At 49.0% G+C, this 20,473-nt stretch overlaps 1 protein-coding gene across 2 annotated transcripts in view; it reads right to left on the bottom strand.

Moving 5' to 3' along the window:
* The window catches only part of CD151 (CD151 molecule (Raph blood group)), an 88,569-nt gene that overhangs the window by 54,288 nt on the left and 13,808 nt on the right, over nt 1-20,473 (bottom strand). For both annotated transcript variants that reach the window (XM_032803954.2, XM_075065077.1), the window contains exon 2: nt 9,298-9,408. The gene's annotated coding sequence lies outside the window, so the exon portion shown is untranslated. The remainder of the gene's footprint in view (nt 1-9,297; nt 9,409-20,473) is intronic.

Here is a 20,473-nt window from a genome sequence, read left to right as displayed (position 1 = left end):
TGCGCCGGGGCTACAGCACTGCAGTGCCAATGTAGACACCCTGGTCGATTGCAGCACTGCGACTGGCCCCCGGGAGGTGTCTCACAATGCCTGATCTCACCTCTCTGGCTATCAGTTTGAACTCTACTGCCTTCCCCTCAGGTGACCAACCGACATCCCCGCCCTGTAAATTCCTTTGGAATTTTGAAAGTCCCCTCCCTGTTTGCTCGGTGATGCGTGCAGTGGTCTCAGCGCATCTTTCTAGGTGGCCATGTCTGCTCCATGCACCAGGCGATTCTCCACTTGGAGCAATGCCGAGTTGCTAGATCTCATGAGCATTTGGGAACAGGAGGCTGTGGAGTCCCAGTTGTGCTCCAGCCAGAGGTATTGATACCTACGGACAGATTTCACGATGCATGACACAAAGGGACCATGACTAGGACACATTGCAGTGCAGGGTCAAAATGAAGGAGCTGCAGAATGCCTACCACAAGGGGTGGGAGACAAACTGCCACTCCAGTGCTGTGCTCATGAGCTGCCAGTTCTACAAAGAGCTGGATGCAATATTAGGCGGCGACCCCACCTCCACTGTGAAGACTACTGTGGATACTTCGGTGGCTCGCGTGCCAGTTGAAAGTGGACCAAGCCAGGAGGACGAAATCTTGGACAAGGGTGTGTGTGTGTGTGGGGGGGGGGGTCCAGAAGCAGAGGATGACTTGGAGGTCAGAGATGCATGCAGCTAGGAGCTCATTTCTACCCCAGAGGCTAGCCAGTCACAGCTGTCAGATGTTGGAGAAGCACAGAACAGGAGAGGAGGCCCCTGGTAAGTGGATTTGATTTTGGGAATTGCTGAAGCGATTTGTTGGGGGAAGGAGGGTTGCAGAAAGCAGGCTTGTCTCCCACCACACGCCTAGTCTGAGCTGCAGAACAGGCTGTTGATTGACTCCCTCCCTTCACAGGAATCTCCATCAGAGATCTCCAGGAAACTCTCATGGAGATACTGGGCAATCCACTGCCGCAGGTTCTCCAGCAGAGCTGCTATGTTTCTTGCCCCACTAATGGTAACTTTCCTGTGCCACTGTGCCATCACAAGGGGGTAGGAACAATTGCTGCACACAGGCAAACCACATAAGAGCCAAGGTAGATGTCACAGTCTTGGAGAAGACCCTCCCTTGATTCCCTGCTCACACTCAGCAGCGAGATATCTTCCATAATGATCACATCCTGTGGAACATGTGGGGAAAGGAATGATTATCAGGCCCCCCATACAGTGCTGGTTCTCCCCAACAGCCACGTGCCCAGTGTACAGCAGGGTCCGGGAAGAGTGATTTCCTCTGCCCCTGAGGCTACTCACCATTTTGGGGGTCTTGTGGCTCATGTGTGCTTGCCTGGGGTCAGCCAGTTAGTGACAGGTGTGTGAGAACTGACTGTGTTTTAAATCCCTGAATCAGTGTTCTCTGTGTTGCAAACAATACTGCTTCTGTAAAATGTTGTGTTTAAACTTCACAGAGATGACCATGGGAGCCCAGCCTCCCTCTTTGTTATCGGCGGCTGAACGGCTGTGAAGAATTAGAAAATGGCCAAGAAGAACTGATGTTATGATGCACTCCGCCACCAAGAAACAGGAAGTGAAGGAGCGGTGGGACAGTGAGAAAAGTGACCAAAAGGAGAACGCAGCATGCCAGAATGAAGCCATGGAGGGGCTCTTAAAGGTTATGGAGCGTCAAGCGGACACGCTCCAGGCGCTACTAGCACTGCAAACTAAGCAGCTCCACGCCCACCCTCCCCTGCAGCCACTATAGCAAATCTCTTTCCCATGCACCCCCCCCCCCCCCCCGGCACCAGCAACACACTCTTACCAATCTCCTGGCTCCAGTCTGGCAGCATTCCACTCCTCCCCCAGCATAGTCCAGCACTGCGGACTCCCACTATCCACTGCACTCAACACCCTCCCCTCTGCAGTTTGGCCCTGCTGAAGCACAGTACCTGCTGCATTGTACTCCATAGGAGGAGGCTGGATATGATCCCTGGACACACACAAATCTTTAGCCATCCTGGGGCCCCACCTCCTCCTGACACCTTCCCTTCCCCCATGCCCCTCACTGCTGATTTTTTTTTGGTTTGACCCTCTCCTCCGGTTGCTGTTTTTTAATAAAAGAATTGTGTTGGTTTGAAAACAAAATCTTTTTGCTTTCAATTAATAGAATAAAGAGTCCTGCAAAGCAACATACAATTATGTTAAACCCCCTTATTGCATCATGTGAACCAGTCACATCGTAGCATTACAAGCAATGCAGTCCTGCACACAGCAACAAATATTAGTGGTTTTCAGCTTCAAATTGCTGCTTTAAGGCATCCCTGATCCTTATCGCCCCGCGCTGTGCCCATCTAATAGCCCACGTCTCTGGTTCAAACTCAGTCTCCAGGCGCTAAGCCTCTGTGGTCCAGCCCTGAGTGAAGCTTTCACCCTTCCCTTCACAATTATGGGGTGTACGGCATATGGCTATTAAGCATAGGAATACTGTCATCAGGCAGATCCAGATTCCCATACAGGCAGCGCCAGCAGGCTTTTAAATGGCCAAAAGCACACTCCACAGTCATTCTGCACTTGCTCAGCCTGTTGTTGAACCGCTCCTTGCTCCTGTCAAGTTGCTCTGTATATGGCTTCATAAGTCAAGGCATAAAGGGGTAGGTGGGGTTTCCCAGGATCACAGTGGGCATTTCGACTTCCCCTATGGTGATTTTCTGGTCCGGGAAGAAAGTCCCTGCACAGGCCAGTGTTCTGAAAAATGTGGGTGTCATGCACCTTTCCAGACCAGGCTGCATTAACGTCTGTGAAATGCCTACGGTGATCCACAAGTGCCTGAAGAACCATGGGAGAAATACCCCTTCCGATTAATGTACTTGGTGGCCTGGTGCCAAAATTGGAATATGCCTGCCATCTATTGCCCGTCCACAGTTAGGGAAGCCCATTTGTGCAAAACCATCTACAATGTCATGCACGATGCCCAGAATCACAGTCTTTCAGAGCAGGATGGGATTAAAGGCGTTGCAGACTTCTGTCAACATGAGTCCAACGGTACACTTTTCCACTCTGAACTGATTAGCGACCGATCAGTAGCAGTCTGCAGTAGCCAGCTTCCACAGTGCAATCGCCACATGCTTCTCCAGTGACAGGGCAGTTCTCACTCTTGTGTCCTAGCACTGCAGGGCTGGGGTGAGTTCATCACAGTCCCATGAATGTGGCTTTCCTCATCTGAAAGTTCTGCAGCCACTGTTCATCATCCCAGATGTGCATGATGATGTGATCTCATCACTCAGTGCTTGTTTCCCGAGCCCAAAAGTGGCGTTCCACTGTGGTCAGCTCCTCCGTGAATGCCACAATCAATTTTGAGTTGTAGCTACTATGTGTGACAAGACCAAGGTCGTACTCCTCTTGCCTTTGTAGTTTAAAGAATAACTTCACTGCCACTCATGACATGTTGGTTAGAGCAAGCAGCACACTGGTCAACAGCTTGGGATCCATTCCTGCAGCCCGAAGAGGCAGGGCACGCAATACAGACACCACTGAAAGATGGCGCCAAATGCAGACGGAAGCACAGGGATTGCTGGGATAAGAAGCAATGCATCAGGGGGCACTGGGACAGGACCCAGGATGCCCTATGACCCCCCCCACCTTCCCACAATTCTTAGCAGCAGAAGATAAAGAGGTTCCCTGCGGGATAGCTGCCCAGAATGCACTGCTCCAAATACCGCTGCAAGTACAGCAAGTGTGAACACGCTATTTCACAGGCAGCTGACAGCGTGATCACACAATAGTAGCTTCCCTTCAGCACTCTCTGAGCAGCGCTGTAACTCCTGGCACTGTAACTCTGCAGTGTAGACATGCCCTTAGAGAAGATTAATTACCAGATGGCTGAACGAAAGCACGGGGGAGTGGATCCACTCTGAATAGCCTTGTAATATCAGAGGGTTTTTTCCCTCCTTTTAAACAATTTTTCTTTGAATTTCAGGTTCCTGGAAGGTAAAAAATTTTAAGTCCCAAAATCTTTGTTTAGCCACAGAACACTTACAGCAGCAACAGCAAGGCTAGTTTCTACACACTGTGCTATCCGTGTGCCTCAGCCTACACCTGCCTAGATAATCTCTAGGTAATTCAGTCTCTAGGGCCTATGTTGTCCTTGGCCTGTTCCCCAAGACTGCCAGGAAAGGGGCCATGGGGTGCAAATTGTGATGTGAACCCTCCTGAGATCAACAAACTCATTTCACTGAATATCCAGGGAATTGTAACAGTTGATGCCAAGATGTGTAAGATTTGAACTAGCAATCTAGATGTGAAAGGTCTACAATAGACCCTTGCTAATCCCTTGAGCCATCCAGCACCCAACTCTGGAGCCCATTCCTTCCCTCATAGGATCCCAGTATATAGGTGCCCCCCGCAACATTTTCTTTCACTCACAAAGAACCATGTTATGCAGTCACCTGACGCTGCATCAGCTTTAGTTAGAAAGAACAACCACGGTAGGTTGGTGTATTGGTCTTTCACATACAGCAACCTGGATGTAAGTGTCCATTAAAAATCAGTCTTAGTCCCTAGTAGATATTTATTCACATCGTGAATCCACCCAACAGTTGGATATGAGACAACACAAGTGGCTATTTTCCCCCAGGAGAAGATCCAAACCAAAAACAGGAGGAACAGCAGGCTTTGGTATTGAGGTGTAATAGCACTGGGGGTGGGGGGCGGAGGGGAGGGAAGAGACGGCGAGAAACTAGAAATAGTAGAGTAAGAGATAAAGAGGAGTCAAAGCTGAGGTGAACTGGCCGAGCTGCATAAGGGGATGCAGGAATGAAATAGCAGGGGGGTGGTGGGTTAAGGTTTGGTGAAGGCAGATCTATGTGAGAGGGAAGCTTGCTGAGCAATTATCCCAGCTATTCTTGGATCAAGCTACCAGTGATTTACTTCCACTAGCATTACATTTCTCCGACACTCCCCAAAATCCAAGCTGCTATGACAACGACGTGTAGCGAGGAGGAGCCTTTTGTTTCTTTGTCCTCATCAGCATCCTACCCCTAGTGAGGTGCCTCCAGGAAGGTGTGTGTGGGGGGGGGGGGGTCTCTCTCTCTCAATTCCCTCTGAAGCTAAGGCCTATGCTGAACACTCAATGGAAACGGTATCAGGGAATTGCTCTTCTGCTTGCCACATATCAGGAGCAAGAGATTCCTGAGAGGCGCAGCAGGGTGTCCTCACCCCATACAGCATTTTACTGTGTATCCTTATAACGTATGTACAGCAACTAATAAAGGGGAGGGAGGGGAGGCAGGCCTTTCCTTCCCTTCCCAGGAATCAGTCAGATGCCCCAGGATGAGGTATCACTGGGAGAGATAAGCTTGAGTAGGAAACTGGATGTGACTCTAAGAGCCCCTCAATGCTCACTGGCAAAGGCCCCACTATAACGTAAATCGTCTCAGGCCTGACAGACTCATTACCCCCAACACCCTGTGATGATATAATATTAAATGGTGTCCACATAAGGTATCACATGTAAACTGGTAACACGCTGGTCCCAAAAATCACTGCGTGATGTATGTAGAGGTTGTATATAAAGAATTGGATGTGGGTGTGAGTGTGCTAGAAACAGATTCTTCAAATGTGTTTTGGAGGCAGTGTACACAGCAAGTCTGCCCTAGCCAAAGGAATGGGGATTTCACTGTCTGACTGGCTTGATTACAGGCAGAGAACAATGGAAGTACATTTACACAAAAGGTAAACAAAGCAATCAAGTGGAGAAGGAGAAGGAAACAGTTTAGTGAGCAAAGTCTTCCTGGCTCTTGAGACAAAGACAATGAACAACAGAAAATGTAAAGGGAACAAAAAGACATTCTAGTTCTCCATCACTAGGGGAACAGCAACCTCTGAGCCTGTGGGTATGGCTACACTTGCAACTTCAAAGCGCTACCACGGGAGTGCTCCCATGGCAGAGCTTTGAAGTGCGAGTGTGGTTGCGGTGCCAGCGCTGGGAGAGAGCTCTCCCAGTGCTGCAGGTACTCCACCTCCCCGTGGGGATTAGCTTACAGGCACTGTTTACACTGGTGCTTTTCAGCGCTGTAACTTGCTGCGCTCAGGGGGTGTGTTTTTTCACACCCCTGAGCGAGAAAGGTGCAGTGCTGTAAAGCACCAGTGTAGCCAAGGCCTGTGAATGGTGAATCTTCTTGGCCTGAAGAGCAGAAACTGCTGATAACCTGCTGTAAGTGACAAACCATTTTAAGCAAAAGTATAACTTTTAAGGAATTACATTTTAGGCTCTAGAAAAGATGTATTTTTTGTAACCCTTTTTGCTCTCTTTTATTCTTGGCTGGAATCAATTAAATCTCTGTTCTTTATTAATAAACTTATTCTTAGTTTTACTCTAAGCTATCTTAGTGCTGTTATATTAACTATAGAGAGACTCCTTAGTGTGTACATCGTCTCTTTCCAGGCAGCAAACGTAATAATTTCTGAGTATCTAGTGAGAGGGACTGGAAATGACAGAGAGAAGTCTCTGAGGAACTCAGTTACTGGGGTGCACTGACTGCTATCTGCAAAGCAAGGTTAAGACTGTCAGAGTCTCAAGGAGCTTGTGGGTGAAGAGGACAGACCGGTGTGACAGGGAGCTGACACAGTCTAACTCCCCATAAAGCACACCCTGGCTAAGGCAGAGGAGTAACACAGTGGCTCATGGTTCTGGGCTGCCCGGAGGAGGGCATCATTTGAAGAGGGGTGTTGAGGTTTAGTAGCTATTGCACTGGTCTGGGAGTCAGGAGGCCATGGCTCTATTCCTGGTTTTGCCACAGTCCTGCTGTGACACCTTGGGCAAGTCATGCTCAATATCTCTGTTTCCCCTCTCAGCATTTGCCTGTCTTGTCTATCGAGATTGTAAACTCTTACTCTGTGTGTATGAGTGTGAGTGTATACTAAGCCTAGCACAATAGGGCCCTGAGTTTCACTGGGGCCTCTAGGTGTTACTGTAACACCAATAATTAATAATGAGATCTGGATAGGAGACTTTGATTTTTGTCATTAGCAAGTTATCACTGTGAGCCAGATCCTCAGTGGGTGTAAATCAGTATAGTTCCCCTGGCTGATTGGGTGAAGTGAAAATCTGATCCCATGGAGCTCAGGGGGCGAGGGCACATTGTTCAAGATACACAGCATATCCTCAGCAGGTGCCTAACTAAATGATTGCACTTTTCCATAAAAAGAAAAAAAAGAAAAATAATAATAATAAAAAAAAAAGGGCGGGGAGGTGGTGCAGGGGCTCTTTGATGGCACCTTCACTGCCAAACCGCAGCTTGTTACTGTTGCTGGGTTGCCTTTTTAGCATTTCACTCTCCCTGCCCTGGGCCAGATCCCCTGCTGATTGACATCTCCCAAGGGTCCCGTGTATTTAAAGTGGGAGATGTCAGACTTGCCAGAATCTTGTTGTGTGTATGAGGGGGGCGGGGAGGGAAGTGGACATTCAGCTTAGGCTCTGCCTCACCCAGGGTTGATTTAGCATCACTACGTACCCTCTACACGAAAACCTCTGCCACTGTCCAAGGCCTCCTGGGAATTTCCCTCTCAGACACACGTTTTTATCAGGCCTCAGGTAAGGACTTTTCAGAGGATCTCGCAGAACTAAGCGCAACTGTTTTGACAAGAGGAGCAGTAAAAGCACACAAGAGGTCCTCCTCTCTGTTTATTTTCAAAGAACAGGCAGAGAACAGCTGCAGGTTTATGCAGCACAATGATTCATGGAAGGGTGGTAGCCAGTGAATCATAGAGCAATCACTGCTGTCTTTTGTTTGATCTATCCCTCCTAGCCAGTACAGGCTGCTCCTGCATGCTTGGTGACTAGCCACGGAAACTATTCATGGAAACATGTGGTTGTTTCTGGACCTTCCCTTTTGTGTGCAATGCATTTTATTTTCCTTGTATCCCACAGAGTAGACTAACTTTCTGCAAGGGGCTATTCCAGGCTGCCCTGTAAGGAGCTATACCTATCTTCAGGGAAACAGACAAAGGAAAGATACATCTGAATTGAACCTCTTGCCCAAGAAGTTCAGAAGCTGATCCTGAGCAGTGGTGAAACATCATGGAAGGCATGGATGCTAAGTGCATCATTGCTGGGAAAGCCCTGGAGCGATGTGGAGCATTAAAATGATTCTTTGGGGTCTGGTTTTCAATAGCGCTCGGCATGCTGGGTGCTGAGCTCCTCCAACAATATGGCCGTAAATAACACAGTGGGAGCAGAGCACTTTTGGAAATAACCCCAACTGTGGCATTTGAAAATCCAGCCCTAAACATAGTACTGTAGCATCCATTACCCTATGTTCAGGCATCTGCATCTCAAGGTCTGGTTACGGGGTCCCACCTCAGCCCACTGGATTTTGTTGGCTGATCTATGTATGTGCACAGGCCCAGGCTATGAAAACACATGCACCCACATTCAAATAGGTTATAGGCACTTGTTTAGTCACACACATAAAGTGGCTATCTGCCTCTACTTGCCCAGTAACAGGAGTCAATTAGACAGCAAAGAAAGCAAGCCAGTTCTGAAGACTTTTCGGCATAACCTGCCCTGAAGCTATGTCTAATGGATGGGAAGGTAAGGCATTGGTTCTTAACCTACGTAAATTAAATAACTACCAGGCCATAAAAGGCAACACTTTGAATAGCAACTGGAGGATATTAATGTCCAGGGTGTGCCCAATGATGTGTCTTTATTGTCTCCCCAGTTTATACAAGTCAGACAGAAAATAAGGGTATGTAGCTGTTCAACCGTTTGGTGGCACCGATGGCCACAGTAGCTAAGTGCTGGAGATGCAGTGCAGCTGTACTGTAAGGTCCATAGTGGACTTCATAGCCCATCTTCACCCACATACGTAAAGCAGAAGATAGGAGTGTCTAGTCCTCAGGTGAGACTAAGTTCTAGTTCTGGTTTTGCCAACCACTTGCTGTGCTTGGATAAATCACTTAAGGCCTAATTTTCTGAGAGGCCGAAGGGCAATTGCAGGTGTTCAGCACTTCTGAAAATCCAGCCCTTAACCTCTCTGTGCCAAATGAAAATCTCACCAGCAATTCCTGATCTACCAGCTAGGATTTATTTTAAAAAAAATGTATCCTGCTGCTTATCACCTCTGCCCTTGGGTGCCTTATGGCACAGAAAACAGCTTTGAACCATTAAATACAGCCTTCCCGCCAGCTGCTTGTGAAGTGCTCTGCAACGCATAAATGCAAAATGCTATTATCTGTCTAAAGCAGATGTTCAAGGGGGAACAAACATGGCTACCACTGACCTCTCAGGGTGAGTAAAAGTTTGAGCACAAATGAGACCTCTTAGTTCTCCACAGGAACGTCTTTCTCCTTCTCCTGCTCTTGTCTTCAATGGGATACAGGAAAGAGAACAACTGAAAAAGAAGGAAGACAGCCCTCAGCAAAAAATTATTCCCTTTCCCTATATTAAAGAGCTAATAGCTTGTCTTTCCATCAAACCTTCATTCTGTAACATCAGAGCGTCCGCTCACAAAGCATGCTACACGTGTGTGTGTTGGGAGGAGGAAAAGAGGGAGGCCCCTGTTGCACCTCTGGGAGATACGATGGTAGGCCTCTAGTGCTGGAAGCTGCCAGAAAGAGGCAGCCAGTCATTGGGTTTATATTCACATGTCTGTAACATTACGTAAACCCAGCTATTGTTTTGGTCAAGGCGGCCTAAACCACAGCATAGGTGCACTCTGGCAACACAAAGGAGCCTAAAAAGGGGTGGAAATGGTTCCCTGAGAAAGCCCATGGAGAATATGCCCTGCACAGGAAGACATCCCAGTCAGTGTAGAGCTGGCATAAGAACTCCAAGCCAGCTCTGCTTCCAGCCCATGGCATAGGGGGCATGTCAGAATTGGGCCAGGAGTATGGAGTGGGCAGAAGTGGGCAAGCAGGGGTGGGAATGGGGCACATGGCCAGAGCACACAGATCTACAGTTATTCACCAATTGCCACAGCTCATAAGGAGCTCCAGAAAAGTAATATAGATAGAACAGTTCTGAGGCGGACACCTGGAGCCAGGAAGGGCCCCCGGCTGCTCCAAAACATGCGGAGCACAACCGTGGTTTAAAGTCACCTCTTCTCAGCCCCAGCTCTGTCCCAAGCACAGGAGTTGGGGGACCAAGTTGGGGCCTATGTGCCAAGCAAGTCTCTGTCCAAGTGCTAGTTACCAATGAGCGATCTTATTAGCAGGTTAATGGCAGCCCAGTAGAACTGCTGATTCAGGTCTGGCTTCGGTCAGACTTCCCCTGCCTGTCTAGGTTTTTATATCACGCTCAGCACCACAGTCCCTCTCTCAGCTGAAAAGGCCTCTCAATCCTGACAAAAGTCCAAGCTGTACTGCCTGGACATAGCTCACCACTGTGATTTACCAGCCACTGCCTCCCCATCCTGCCTAAGGCCTCCTCCCCCAATTGTGAACTGACGGCCCTCCAGAAAGGATCTCATTCTCCATTAAATATTACAGGCTTTTGAGAATAAATTTCTATACAAACACTATTACATTTCTGTAGACCTCTCCTGGAGTCTTCGCTATGAAACCCTACAGGACTTTCGCTGTGAAGTCAAATGGGCAGTGAGCTCCAACTTTTCTTTTCTTTTTTGGAAGGGGAGGAAATAAGGAGGAGTTTAAACAACTTGCCTGTTCTCCAGAAAGAGCAGTGCATGGGGGACTTGAAGTCTCCATGGGCTGCAGCTTTACAGAAAGACTAAGAATGGCTACAATTAATTACAGCCCTAATCAGGTGCAGCCCTGAGGCTTTCGATAAGCTGAGTTTGGCAAGGCTTTGGAATCCTGAGTCACAAACCGCAGGACATGAAAGGTGAGCAGGAGGCAGGAATTCACCTAAAGCCACTTATTTATATTGCAGACCAGGACCCCACCGTGCTAGACGCCATACAAAACAGAATAAAAAAATCCCCATCCTCCCATGATCAGTCTCCTTCTCTCAAAAGCTAATATTAATGTATCCTCCCAGTAAGAGTTTCTTCCCCCCAACTCCACCCCACCCCCTGCCTTGCCCTTTAGCTGCTTATGGAGATATAGTTGGAGAACTGGAATTCCTACTTGTAAGCAGTTGGCACAAATCCCCCTCAAACAAAAATATTGCCTGGGGTTCAGGGAGTTAAAGGAGAACAGAAGTATAGTGTTAACGGCTGAGCTGACTTGTCTCTACTCCCACTGCTTTTCTTCCCCATCCCAGAATAGAACACCCTTTACTTCTGTTGTCTTTAAAGTCACACTCCTAGTTGCAGAACAACAGGAGACAAGTGAGTCTGAGATTTTTCTCAAAATGCTGGGCAATGCAGAAACACTGAGGATTCCACATGCAGGAGTTTTTCTCTCTCCTGAAATCTCTGCCCCTGCTGGTAATGTTGCTGGGCGTGAGGATGGGGCTTTGGCATTGATTTATCCCCTGCAAAGGTGGTGTGATCCAGCAGTTTGAGCACAGGATCAGGACCTCCAGCATTCTACTCCTGGCTGCGATATTAACTCACTTTGTAGCTTGAGGCAAGTCACTTCACCTCTTGGTTTTCATTAATACTGACTAACCTGCCTTGCTCGGATGTTATAAGGATTGGTGTTTGCTAAACACCTGGAAGAAAAGGGTTAAGTATTACCAAAAGGCCAAAACCCCAGGTTCTCATCCAGTTTTGACTCAGGCAGATGCCCCTTGAAGTTATTAGGAGTTTGAATAGGACCCACAGGAAATACAAGGGATAAAATCTCATGTACCTCCAACATCCGTTATTCTTCTTCTTCCTCCCAATCCCTGCCAAAAACAACAAACCCAAAACCCTGGAAGGGGCAGAGTTAACTTCCTGACAGTGAACAGTCTACTAGACCACATGTACACTACAGCAGTCCAGCTGTCTCCACCACAAGTGCTACAGCAGGGCAACCTAAGCTGATGGGAGACATGTCAGCTTAGTAACTGCTGCCTCTGCAAGAGGTGGTAGCTATGTCGGTGGGAGAAACTTTCCCACCAACCTGGCGCTATCCACACCAGTGCTTAGATCAGGGGTCAGCAACCTTTCAGAAGTGGTGTGCCGAGTCTTCACTTATTCACTCTGATTTATGGTTTTGCGTGCCGGTAATACATTTTAATGTTTTTTAGAAGGTCTCTCTCTATAAATCTATAATATTATACAACTAAACTAGTATTTTATTGTACAATAAACAAGGTTTTCAAAATGTTTAAGAAGCTGCACTTAAAATTAAATTAAAATGTTGATCTTACGCTGCCAGCCCGCTCAGCCTGCTGCTGGTCTGGGGCTCTGTTCACCTAGGTTGGCAGAGGGCTGAGTGAGGCCTGCGGTCAGGACCCCGGCTGGCAAGGGTCCGTCAGCCAGAACCCAAGACCAGCAGCAGGCTGTGCGGGGCCGGGACCCAGAGGGCTGGAGTCAGGGCTGAGTATGTGGGGGGCATAGGTGTCAGGGCAGAGGGGGGGCCGATGTCAGGGCTAGGGTTGGGGAGGGGGGATGAAGGAGTCAAGCAGAGGACTGGATGTGTATGAGGGAGGTACAGGGCTCAGTGCAGGGGCCTGGGGGGTGTGCGGGGCTCAGGGCAGAGGGCATGGGGGGGTCAGGGCTCAGGGGAGAGGGCTAGGTGACTGCCCCCCTAAGAACTCCCAACCCCGCTGCTCCTTGTCCCCTGACTACCCCGTCCTGGGACCCCTGCCCCCAACTGCCCCCCCAGGACCCAACCCCCATCTAAGCCTCCCTGTTCATTGTCCTCAGACTGGACCCTATCCCCTACCTGTCCCCTGACTGCCCCGACCCTTATCCACACCCCTGAGACTCCCATGCCTATCCAACCACTCTTCGCCCCGACAGGACCGCCAGAACTCCCGACCAATCCAACCCCACCCTGACTCCCTGCCTGTGCCAACCCCTCTCCACACTCCTGCCTCCTGACAGGACCCCCAGAACTCCCAATTTATACAACCCCCCCAGCTCCTTGTCCCCTGACCACCCCCTCCAGAGACCCCCCCACCCTGACTGCCCTGACCCCTATCCATCCTCTGCCCACTCACAAATCCCAGGACTCCCATGCCCCATCCAACTCCTCCTGCTCCCTGACTGCCCCCTCCAGAGACCCCTGCCCCTAACCCTCCCCCCGGGACCCCACCTCCCCATTCAACCCACCCTGCTCCCTGTCCCCTGACTGTCCCCACTCCTTATCCAACCCTCCCAGCCCTGGGCCCTTTATCTTGAGGCTCCACGCAGAGCCAGACACGCTGCCCCACCGGAAAGCACAGCCCCAGCCCTCAGAGCGCTGTGCACAGCTGTGGCAGCAGAGCTCCAGTTGAGCAGGGAGCGTGTCTGCCTCCCCACAGAGCCAACCGCTGCCCCATGGGAGCACACAGCCCCAACCCCCAGAGCGCTGCACGCGGCAGTAGGGCTCCAGGGAAGAGGAGAAGGCGAGGGAGGGGCCAGCAGCTTGCTGCGCTCAGCCGGTACTCCGGCCCCTGAGCATGGACCCTGCAGCTTGCCATGCTGGGAAAGAGTGGCCATTTGCCCACCCCGTGCGCATGGCTATGCTTCTGCTCCTGCGCGGGGAGCAGAGGGCAGAGGAGAGCGGGCAAGGCTGGGCAGGATTTTTAATGGCATGCTGGAGTCCAGACAGGCTCCAGCGTGCCATTAAAAATTGGCTCGCGTGCCGTCTTTGGCACGCGTGCCATAGGTTGCCGACCCCTGGCTTAGGTCGATATAACTTGTGTTGCTCAGGGGTGTGAAGAGCAACATGAGTTATACCAAAGTAATCGATAATACAGACAAAAAGTCTTAGATCATGGAACAGTCTCCCAAGAGAAGTGGGAGCAGCCCCAACATCTGAGACACTCGCAAGTCACCTGGAAAAAGTACTGGAATATAAACAAAGCTAGAAAATAATCCTGCATTGTCAGGGAGCTGGGTTGGATGAGCTAGGACGGACCTTCCTAACTCTTCTGTCTGTGTTCCTAGGAGAGCCACTTAAAAACAAATGGGCAACATTACCAATGTTAAAATAAATAAAATTAAAAAAAAAAAAAATAATGAAAGGTTGCCAAACTCTTCTCCAGACGCTCTCTACACCAGCAGACTGACACTGACTGACAGAGCACCACTGCCTGCTTTCTCCTCCTCCCTGAGGTAAAGCTGCCGACCTCAATGCCCAGCACTCCAGACAAGGGCTCTGATTTGCTAGGACCAGCTTTTCAGTCTAACTCAGCTAGATTCAGAGTCATTACATGTATACACAGGTCTCCACCAGATCCTTCCCCTGGCTATCTGCACTCAGTAGCTCTAATAGCTCACGGACTCTTAACTGAGGCTCAGACAGCGCAGCAACTCATGAGCCAAATGTCCAGTCCTGCCCCCTTATGACATACTGGGCCTGACATCTTCAGGAACTTCAGCTGTGTTCTACCCTTTGTTGAAGCTCAGCATGGTGCTGCCCCTGTGCTCTTTCCCCTTGCAAGAGGATAATCGTCTCCAAGATGCAAAATGCGTTTTTCATTTCAACCAGTTAGAACACGCTTGAAAGTCAAGCCACCAATGCCTCTAGGGCTGGTGAAAAGCATGAGTGTGATCAAACCCTTGAACTATGAGACAAGGAAGCTACTCAAGGGGCAGACGTATGGAATGGACATGGAGCTGAATTCCCCCTGCCCCCTTTCTGACTCCCCTTTAGTTTTTTACTGGAAGCATGATCTAGTGCAGAGGTTCTCAAACTGTGGTCCATGGACCACCACTGGTCCACGAGTTCCATTCAGCTGGTCCACGGATAGTTCCCTCTAAGGTGTGCGCCTGGGTGGCCGCACATAATAGAATGAAGGGCCACTCACCTAATTAGTGGAGCCGCACAGGCGTGGCTCCACTAATTAGATGCCTGGCCCCTGAGAAGACGCACATGTAAGGTGAGGTGGTGGTCTTGGGGAGAATAGAGGGTAGGTGAGTGGGGGCAGTGGGATAAGGAGATGGAATGGGGGGAATTTGGGACATACAGGGCTGCAGCGGCCAGAGAAAGAGGTGACTTTCCCTGGCTGCGGCTACTAGGGAGAGACTCCTCTCCTTCCCAGCCCCAGCTCAGGGGCTGCCGTGGCAGGACGTATTCCTGGAGATTTCATCACGACATAACCTTTAGTTAAAGATTTAGTTGAAGATCATCTTTAATTTGTGAAGACTCCAGGGCAATCCTGGAGGATTGGCAACCCTAGGCCAGGCGGCCACAGGCCACAGCTCCCAGAACCAAAACAGCTGAAGGTGGTACACCGTGCAAAATACGGGGCTGCAGACAAAGCAGGTTTGGAGATGGGCACTCCATGCATGGATTACTGAAAGCTCTTCTGTCCAAACCTCATCACTGTGTCTGAAATAAAGCTCCTTTCATCCTGAAGGATCCCAGAGCACTTTATACTATTTATACACAGGAACCACTTCACAAGCCACTGAGCTGAAAAGAGGGATAATAAAAGGCTTTTCACTCTTCACTAGAAGTGCCAGAGCTCAGGGTCTACTGTGTATTTGCAAAGAGCTCCTTGCGATCTGAGGAACAGTGGATAAGTTAGGTCAGTCTCAGCTAACAGACAAAACAAACCTGCTGTGACTACACTACCTTTTCCCTCTAAAGTTCCCCATTGTTACTACTGGTGTAGCTCAGCCATGGTGGCAGTGGTAGCCTGGACAGGGAGCGCTCAGATAGTCCAGCTCTGGTGTTTTTAATGCCATGCTATCCAACTCTACTCAAAGCCCTGATGTAAAAAGCAGGGCTCTCACCTACATTGGAGAACGGAATCCAGTGCATTATGCCAGTTTAATCACAAGCTATTTAGTGCATCCACATTCACCATGCTAAATCCATGTAAGTTATGCCCCCTTTCATACAGACTCATGTCCTGATCAATTCCCTAATCATTCTCACTCAATTCCCACAGTTGGTGCATCTGGGCGATTCCCCAAGGTCCCCAGTGCACTGTGGTAGGACTAGTTGAATCCCTTCAGCTTCCGAGTCCATGATGTCACTAAATTAGTTCAGACTCAACTGGTTAGACCGTTTGTAACCCACCTGTAGACAGTCAGGGGAATATCTGTGTGGGTGCAATGCTTAACAAATATTCTAAGGGCCTTAACCAGTTGAATTTCTCTAGTGTACATCAAGCTCTTTTTACAAGCCAGTTTCACCTCATCCACGCTAGCTAGCCAAACTGTGTTGTAACTTTCAAGCTCAGCAGGTAAACACCATTAGGTGAACTGAGTCCACAGAACTCTTATAGAAGGTGCTTTCTATTTATTATTCACAGATCTCTCAACATCATCCCACTCCACAAGACAGTTATCAGCAGATTTTGGAGCTACACGCAGTGTTAGGTGTGCCCCATGCTGGCAGTTAGCTATCACACAGTGATAGTCACACAGTCAGTTTTTGGACTTTGAACCACAGCAATAAAAAATATTTTCAGGAACCTGGAAGAGGAGATAGCTGCTAAGGTGCTTCTATAGCCCCCAGAGCCGTCATAGCAACTGGGCAGGGCACCTCAGCGCCATTAGTGCATTTATCCTCACAACACTCCTGTGAGGTAGAGCAGCACGGTCCCCATTTAACAGATAGGAACTAAGGTGCAGGCAGACTAAGGCCTTGTCTACACTACCAAGTTTTGTTGACAAAACAGTCAATTGTACACACTGTGATGCAACAAAATACATCCACCCTGAGGAGAGACATAAATCCTTTTCCTCTACATTTTTCTCAAAGTGCCAGTGTAGACACCATGCTTGATTTCATTGCTTTAATTGGCCGCCCTCAGATGTCTCACAATGTCCATCATGGTCAGCAGTTTGAACTCCACTGCCCTGCAGCCATGTAAACAACCATCTGCCCCTCCCCCTTAGAAGCCCCAGGAATTTTTGAAATTCTGAAAGGTCTCATCGCATCTTCTCAGGTGATTGCAGGTTATCGAAGCAAACGCTTTCCTGCTTGGACCACTGCGCAGCTATTGGATGATCTGATCAGTATATGGACAGAGGAGGCTGTGCAGTCACAGCTGTGCTTGAGCCGTAGGAACTGGGATACCTAGGAGCACATTTCTCGAGGCTTGTGTGAAAAGGGCTATGATTGGGCCATGCTGCAGTACAGAGTGAAGATAAAGGAGCTGAGGCAGGTGTACCATAAGGTGAAGGAGGCAAACCATTGCTTTGGTGCTTCACCTAAGACCTGCCGGTTCTATTAAGGAACTGGATGCTATCCTCAGTGGTGACCCCACCTTCACCACCAACAGCCCCATGGATACTTCAGTAGGCCTGGCGGCGGTGGAAAGAGGACCTAACCTGGAGGATGAAGTTATTGATGAAGAGGTGGAGTTAGATGACAATATGGAGCTCCCAGCAGGGTCACCCAGTGGGGCAGCCAGTCAGGAAATGTTCTCCACTCCAGAGGTGTCTAGCTATTCTCAGAAGTTGCTCTCTGGAGAGCAAGAAACAGGAGAGGAGATGCCCAGTAAGTGGCTGTGGTTTGCATAGTGTGGAGGTGAGTTCAGGGTATAGAAATGTGGATGGCTGGTTGTGTTTCTGTGAGCTGACATTTCCCTGTGTAGCTAATTAGTACAACAGAATAAGGTGTTGATGCATGCTGAGATCTCACGGGAATCCTCCAGAGAGGTCTCCAGGAAAGTTCCCTGAAGGTAATTGGCAATCCTCTGCTGAAGGTTCCGTGGGAGAGCAGCTTTGTTCCTTCCCCCACTGTAGAACACTTTCCCATGCCATTTGGCAATTACTTGTGCAGGGACCAAAGTGGCACACAGGTGAATAGCACAGGGAGCATGGCGGAAGCCACAAGCATGGAGAAGATGTGCCTTCGTTTCCCTGTTTACTTTTAGCAGTGAGATGTCTGCTAGAAGGCCCCCCACCTTGGAAAAGTGTGGGGAATTTTAGAATTTTTTCCCTAGTTGGCTGCACCACAACCCTTGCAGTGTGTGTGCTCTTTTTGCCCCCATGTGCAGCACCGTTTCTCCCTCAATCCCGCAGAGATGCGTGCTTGCCAAGGGTTAGTGAGAAAGTGATTGCTATGTTGCAAAAGATGTATTTACCTGAAATATTTCAATGCTGTGTGCGAATTTAACAATCCCACTTCTCTGCATTGTCCCTTGTGCTTCAGCAGATGCGGCCTTCAGGAACAACCCATGGACCCCGGCCGAACATCCCTGCCAGATAAAAAAAGCACCCAAGACAGAGCAAAGACGACATGTTCCGGGAGGAACTGCTCTGCTCCAATGCAGAGAAAAGGGAACACAAGGAGGGCTGGGAAGCTGAACGGCAGGACAGAAAAGAGAATCAGGAGTTTGTTAAAGACACAACTGAGCAGATGATTAAAGTAATGGAGGAGCAAAAACAGATGCTGAAGTCCTTAATAATGCAGCAGACTCAGCAGATCGGTGCTCCCCCTCCCTGCAGCACATTCAGAACTCTTTTCTATGCCCCCTCCTGACTCCGCCCACACTTCCCTTTCCACTGCCCGGACTTCTCAGTTTCCCCTTCACTCCACCCCTTCAGACAACTTTCACAATGATGGCTGGACCTACACACAGCTGTGAAAATCTGCCCTTTCCTGGTTCCTCCTTTCCCAGCAGGCACCTGTGTGTGTGTGTGTGCTGTTTCTTTTGCAATAAAAGCAAAGTTTTCAAATGGTAACTTGTCTATTTATTTCCTACAAATTGAGATAGCAGGCTCTACCAATACACATACAGACAGTTTAATCATTTGCTTATTGGAATGTAAGGCCACAAATATCACCTTTGCTTCCTAGGAAAACTACATATAATGTAACATTGAAGCATCACTCACAGATATACACATTACTGGTTCTCATTTTCAAAGTGTTGCCTCAAAGCCTCCCTGATTCAAATTGCCCTATCTGGGCTCCTCTGATAGCCATGGTATCTGGCTGCTTAAAATCAGCAGCCAAGAGGTCTGCCTCAGCACTCCACCCGAGCAAATCTTTCGTCCTAAGCTTCACAAAAAGTATGCAACGTACAGCAGGCAGCTATGACCATGGGAATATTGTCCTCATTATGGTCTAAACTGCCATAAAGGCATTGCCAGAATGCCTTTAATCTGCCAAAGGCACATTCAGCTGTCATCTGGCACTACTCTGCCTGTTGCTGAACCACTCGTTATTGCTGTCCAGGTGTCCCGTGTAAGGTTTCATGAGACACGGCTGTAAGGGGTATGCCAAGTCTCCCAGGATCACTATGGGCATTTCAACATTTCCTCATGTAATCTTCTGGTTTGGAAAGAAAGTCCCCACTTGCAGCTTTCTGAACAGGTCGGTGTTCCTGAAGATGCATGACACACTGCGTTGATGTCAGTGAAATGCCCATGGTTTCCAGACCACACTGCGTTGATGTCAGTGAAATGCCCATGGTGATCCATGAACGCCTGTAACACCATGGAGAAGTACCCCTTCCTATTGATGTACTCAGTTGCAAGGTGGTCTGGTGGCAAAATTGGAATGTGTGTGCTATCTATCGCTCCTCCACAGTTAGGGAAACCCATTTATGCAAACCCATTCACTATTTCATGCACATTTCCCAGAGTCAAGGTCCTTCATCACAGCATGTGATTTATTGCCCTGCATACTTGCATTAACGCAGCCCTGGCGGTCAACTTCCCCACTCCAAATTGGTTCGCAACCAACCAGTAGCAGTCTAGAGTCACCAGCTTTCACACAGAAATTGCCACACGCTTCTCTACTGACAGGCCGGCTCTTATTTTGTTGTCCTTGCGTCACAGTGCAGGGGCGAGCTCCGCACACAGTTCCAGGAAGGTGGCTTTCCGCATCCGAAAGTTCTGTAGCCACTGTTCATCATCTCACACCTGCATGATGATACACTCCCACCGTTCATCGCTTGTTTCCCCAAGCCCAAAAGCAATAGCCTACCCTATGCAGCTGTTCTGTGAATGCCAAAAGCAATCTAAAGTTGCTGTGTGATATGGATAGGAGCATATCAGGCGCCTGGGAGTCTTTAGTTAGGAACTTCATGCTTAACTGCACTGCCATCTGCGATGTCTTCATAACAGTTAATAGAGCATAGAAGAGCAGTGCAGGATCCATTCCTTCTCACAAAGATGCTGGGTTGCATAGCAAAGAAGGGCCATTGAAAAATGCCATGAAAGAAAGCTGGAAGTCGATGGTGTGCTGGGACAGAAAGCAATGCATCACGGGATATAGAGCCCAATCCCAAGATGTACCAAGACCTGCTTCGCCTTCCCTCAACACCTAGCGATAGAAGGTGCATTGCTCACACTGTCAATGACAGTGCCCCAACTGTGGATGTGCTCTGCTGACAGAGGGAGTGAGTGTGAACATGTGATTCCAATTTTCATGACGCCAATTTTTGAGTGTCGACATCACCTTTGTCGACAAAGCTTGGTAGTACAGACAAAGCCTAGGTGACTT

This window comes from Chelonoidis abingdonii, chromosome 4 (genome assembly GCF_003597395.2).
Source record: "Chelonoidis abingdonii isolate Lonesome George chromosome 4, CheloAbing_2.0, whole genome shotgun sequence".
Taxonomy (NCBI): domain Eukaryota; kingdom Metazoa; phylum Chordata; order Testudines; family Testudinidae; genus Chelonoidis; species Chelonoidis abingdonii.
Note: the sequence above shows the minus strand (reverse complement) of the source record. Positions and strands in the feature narration are given on the sequence as shown.